We start from the raw sequence: 6000 nt of genomic DNA, 5'->3' as shown, positions 1-6000 counted from the left end.
ACTCAGGGTTAACATGGACAGGCCACATGCTTCTCAACTCAAGGTCTCAGCTCCTGACTGTCACTTCCACCTTGCCCTCTGTGTGTGGGTTCCGGTAATCTCTGTGTTTCACTCTGCCCCTGCCCACAGCCTTGTCAACAATCCCTTTAGACAATTCTCCTGAAGCCTTCCTAGATCGAGTGTGCCATCTGTTTCCCATAGAGACCTTGACTAATGCAGCTCCTTTATTTGTAAATTTTTTTAAAAAAGCCCATCTATGCTGTCTTTAGAATTAAACAGTATAACACATAAAAAGCACTAAGCATTAAAAATGAGCACAGAGTTATGTGCTCTGTAAATGATAGCTCAAGATCTCTTTCAGAGTGGAACAGATATTGTGCATCAATTCAAATAAATTTAATTTGGTCCTTCCAATATTTATTGGGTCCCCACTAGGTGAGGTCACAGAACCAGGCATTTCCCAGGTTACAAAGATGTATTAGCAAATTCATCATGGCCTACTTCTTTAGAGAACTTACAACCATCAGCTTCATTTGTCTCTTCCTCCACACCATTCACTCATCATTTGACTAATATTTATTGACTGCCTACAGTGTTCTGTGTCCCATGTTAATAATACTTGGGAGTAAAACAGCAAAATAGAGACAACTCTGATCATAGAGAGTGAACAGTCTAGTGGGAGGAGAGAGGCATCAATCATAATTACATCAGTGATATAATTACAAACAGAAAGGTTCTGAAGGAAGAAAACTTGTTTCTGTAATGGATGAAACTTGGCCTGACCCAGGTCAGGTGCACTTTGCTAATGACATGATATTTGCCATGATAAAAGGATGAGTAAGACTGAGCCAAGCAAAAAGTGGATACACCAAAAAAAAAAAGTATAAAGACCCTGTGGAGGGAGGGGGAACCATTCATATGGACTAGAGAGAGGGAAGAGCATCTGGTAGTAGGAGATGGGAGAGATGACACTGGAGAGGTGGGCAGGAGCCAGGTGGCCCAGGGTCAACATCTTGTTTCCTGTATAAGCCAAGCACAGGAAAAACAAGCTTGTTAGGATATTTTAAACATGGGGGTTTCATGATTATTTCAAGATTTGAAAACATCACTTTGGCTGCAACAAAGATAGTAAGATAGATATGAGAAGACCAGTTAGGAGGCTTTTGCCATAGTCTGGATGAAAGGCGATGTAGCTTGGGCTGGAGCGGTACCAGAGGAACTGAAGAGAACTGGACCAATCCAAAAGACATTAAGAAGACAATTTTGTTGTTGATCTAAAACTGCTCTAAAAAAAAGTCTTTAAAAAATGGAGCAATTGAATATAGGGTCTGGAGCTCCAATGGGCAATCTGAGATGGAGACCGGAGTTTAGCAACCACTAGAAAACAGATAGTAATTAAAGCTATTGACTGGCCTTGGTAAACTACCTACTGACAGGGTTCATAAAGAACTCCGAGGAGGTACAAGGCAAAGCAGGAGGGTGTGTGACAAAGAAACCACAGAGTGTTGCAAGAAAAAGGGAGCAGTTGATAATGTCTAATGTTCCTGAGTAGTCAAGAGGAGAAATGAAACATGTCTGTTGAGTTTAGCAACATAGAAATCATCAGTGACCCCAGCAAGGGTTCTTTTAATGAGCAAATGGAGGTCAAAGCTAACTTGCAGTATGGTGAGGAAACAGAAGGAGTAGGTTTGGTGTTAGAAGGAGGGATGTAGTTAGATTTCCAGCTAAGGCAAGAGAAGTTAAAGAGTTTCTAACAGAGCTGGTCCTGGAATCTGGGTGTTCTCTTTCTTTGTCTCATCTGATGATAAAGAAGCAACACGTTTAGTGCCTGGGTTCAAATCCCCACTCTGCTACTTATGATTTTATGGTGTTAGGATGAGAGTAAACTTGTCTAAGCTTTGGTTTCTTTTGTGGTAAAAGCCCCAGTAGGTTGTTGGGGCCTATTGAATACATCAGTGTCTACATACCCAAGTCATTATAATCCCCCTTATATGTCAAAGCTCTAATGTAGTCAAGACCCTGGCAGAAAAAGGAGTCTCAGCCCTGATTCCTTTGTTCCAAGGAGGGATTTAACTAGATGATAGACAGCGAGGACACATGCAAGAAAGCCAGCTTATGGGACTTCCATTATGCCCACTTTGTAACCTCTTCTCTTGTTTGCCTCTGGTGTGCAACCAGGCAGATAGTGAAACAGTCAAGATTTCCCTAAGCATCCTTCGGTTCAGGGCAATGACCATGGAGAGTTCGTCCAAGTCATTAGGTACAAATTAATCATCACAGAGTGAGCTGTGGGAGGAAAGGCAAAGAGAAGTGCAGGGGGCTGTTTTGAACCAAGCAGGGCAGCACGGGAGCAGGAGCAGAGGGAATTTCAGCTGAAATGTGGGGTTTGGTGACATGTGGTGGTGGTGGTCTTAAGTCTCCTGCTCAAGAGTTGAGTTATTTTTTTTCCCAGGCAATGAGAGGTTTTGGAGTGAAAAAGTGATAAGATCTGATTGCCTTCAGGAGAATTAAGGGCAGAAATAGAAGAGGAGGGGACCAAGACTGGTAGGAAGGCAGGAGATGGGACAACTGGTTCAGAAGCAGAGCAAAGCTGGCCTGATTGGATGTGGGAGCCAGGCATGTGGCAGGGCCATGACTGCTCTGGGATTTGGGATCTGCACGGTCAGACAGGTGGCAATGTCATCTTGTCCAAATACTGTCCTCAGAGTTCCAGATTTATTCCAGATGGTGTCTGAAGTGTAGAGGCCTCTGAGTAGATCAGTGCCTATGTATTCCATTCATTATAACTCTCCTTACCCATTTAAGACTCTGGTAGGAAAAGAGGTCCTGCCAGGAGTCCCCCCTTTTCGCCATCTCGGCTTCTACTGGCCTTTACCGACTCCCATCTAGGCAGTCACAGGAGCCTCCTGCTTGGTGTTGCTTCCTCTGTTTCCTCTCTGCTTCAGTCTACCTTCAGGATTCCTTCTAGGAAAAACAGAATCTTGTAAGATGTCACTTGTCAAAAATTTGATGGCCCTCTGCCTCTGTGGTGGTAAAGGAGCAGTTTTAAAAAGCATTTCCAATGCATCATGGGTCATTGTTTTTGTAAAATACAATAAAAATAAATTTCTAGAAAAATGAAGAGAGGAAAGGCATAAATACAGGTCCAACTTTTTGTTATTAGATTCTATATACATATATATTTTTACTCAGTCAAATTGCTATAACTTTTTACTTTTGATTTCTGTATTTATCATGGACAAGTAACAAGTACTACAGACCAGACCCTACCTGGAGTAACAATCTGGAGTAGCAATGGCCTATAGAACAACATCCAAACTCCTTATTCTCAAGTTCAATCCCTCCGTAGTCTCAAGTTCAATCCCTCACTGTCCCTCAAACTCACCTTCCACTTTCTCATGTCTCTTCACATTCCCCCTGGCCCCATAATGTTCCATTCTGGCTACCAAACCTCCATGCCTATCTAAATCCTAACAATAATAGCAGTAGCAGCTTTAGATTGAACATCTACTAATTCCCAGGCACTGAGCTTTTATTCGTGATTTCACTGAATCTGTGTAATAGGTGAAGTGCTAATGTTTGTAATTATTTACACCTTTTTAAACAAGAGCAGATCTAGGGTTATCCCTATAATAATCATTCATTAAGAAAGAGTTGCCTATCTGGACACTAAGATTCTAACACTGGATTTTTGCTGGAACCAGGGGGAAAAGCTGAGCTGGTAGAACACAGGTCTGGAAGTGCCCATGGCCATGCATGCTACTTCAAGGGGAGAGATGTCTGTGAGTGATGACACTGAGAAAAGAATGCTGACAGATGCAGAGATAGACCCCTGCCTCTTGCCCCAGTTCTAATCTTTGCTTATTATAGTGGATGCTGTGGTATGCCATCCAGTTCCTCATTGAAAAATGAAGAACTTGTTCTCCAGCTCCTGGGACTATTGCCTTACAGAAGAAAACCACCTCTCCCATGCCATGGCCTTTCCCAAAGCAGTCTGTAACCAGTGACAAGTTGGCATGCGGATATAGGTCCTGCCCCCCTTACTGCAACACAAGACAACTCTGAAACATTATCCCAGCTTTGGAAGCCCCTACAGGGCCGACTGAGCCCTTTGTTGTCACTGCACCATGGCTAAGCATCCCCCTCTGCCCCATCCTGCTGCTGCAAAAATCAGCCTGTTCCTGGTGTTATCAGTAGTGGTGAGAAAAGAAAGTTAATGTTTTAGATGGGAAAATGAACCATTGTGACATGGGGTGGAGCAATGGAGAAAAGTAGGAAATCATAGAAATAGAACAGGGTGTGGGAAGGAGCTGCAAGAAGTCAATAGGTCCAAAGCAGGAGGGGAAGAACTTCAAAACCTTGCCATATGAGGAACAATGGAAGGAACTGAAAATATTTAGTGGAGAAAAAAAAGATTTATGATGAATATGACAGCAGTCTTCTCATATTTCACAGGCAATCAAGTAGAAGATGGATGAAATTCATTCTTCTGCATCTCCCCTCTCTGTCTTGACCTAAAGGCCACACATTTAAGATCAGGTCATATGAGTCTCCAGCCTAATATCCTCCAGTGGTTTCTCAACATATTATGAAGAGGACCCAGGTGTCTTGCTATGACCTGTGAGGTCTTTCATAATCTGGCCTTTGTCTTCCTTCCCAACTCCATCTTCTGTGGCTCTTCCCTCACCCACCCTCTAGCCACACTGGCCATTTCCTTGCTGTTTCTTGAATATACAGCTCATCTCTACCTCAGGCCCTTTGCACTTTCTGCCTTTTTCCCCTATATGTTCTTCTATGAGCTCTTCATTTCCCCCATTCCTTCTGTTGTTCAGTCTTAAATCGAAGGTCATTTCCTAAGAACATTTCCCCTAATTAGTTTCTACCTCAATGCTATTTTGTCTTTTTTGTAGTACTCTTTGCTCCCTGAAATGGTTTTATATCTTTGCTTATTACGTGATTCTGTTTCCTGATTGTCTTTCACAAAGAATGTAAGCATCATATGAACAGAAATGTGTCTGCCCCATTCACCACCATAGCCTCAGCATGTGGTATGGTTTTGGCATATAGCATGTGCTCAATAGCTATTGGTTGAGTGAAAGAACAAATGAGCACAAGTTTAAGAAGTAGCTCTAGAGCTACTAGGCAAACAATTCATAGAGTAGATTTTTGAAGCTGCAGTCAGCAGGCTTAGATCTTTGCCATGGAGATGGCTGCCACTTAGCAGAGAACTAGAAGACCAGTGGAGACATGGGGGTTGGAATCAGGTAGACCAGGGTCTGAGTCTTGGCTCTGCCACTTCCTGGTTGGCCATAGGCCTTGAACAGGACCTTTAGCCTTCAAAACCCTCAGTTCCATCACCTGTAAAGACAGAAGTATGAGTACAAGCCACTTCACTAGGTTCTGGGTGATTAAAGTGCTGGACATTTAACAAGTGCTAAATAGGTGTTTGCTATCTAGCTTGGTGGTTTAATTTCCACTGTTTCAGAGATTATAGGTCCTGTCTCTATGACCAGCATGAGGCCGGCCTCTCCAGCCACAAGTGTTAGGACTGACTAAGGAAGGGCTGCTGCAATCCCTCTCATGAGCAACCACTTGGCATTTCTTTCCCTGTCTCACTTACTAACTGCCCTCCTGGGCAAAAGTAAGCAGAAGTTCCCTGGGTTCAGGGTGTGTGCATGGGGGCCATGAGTGATCATTCTGACTGTTACTTCTCAACTTCCTGCCTCTGACACAAACCAGAGCTGAACCCTGGGGTTGGAGCCCATGAGGAACTGGGTGATCACTGTTTCTTTACAAGATTTAGAGCTGTCGCAAAATTGATAATATCATACACACTATTTAAATCTGTACTATTGTGTGAACTGGAGTGTACTTGTGATGAGAGAGAAGGAGATATCGTTGAAACTGGCAAGCAGCAGCTGTGCAATGGGGTGGGTGGAGGCGAGAGGGAGAGATCCCATGTGTGGGGGTGCCTGCCTTCCTCTGGCCCAGCACGTTCCT

This window comes from Furipterus horrens, unplaced genomic scaffold (genome assembly GCF_987537825.1).
Source record: "Furipterus horrens unplaced genomic scaffold, mFurHor1.1.pri manual_scaffold_4, whole genome shotgun sequence".
Lineage (NCBI taxonomy): Eukaryota > Metazoa > Chordata > Mammalia > Chiroptera > Furipteridae > Furipterus > Furipterus horrens.
Note: the sequence above shows the minus strand (reverse complement) of the source record.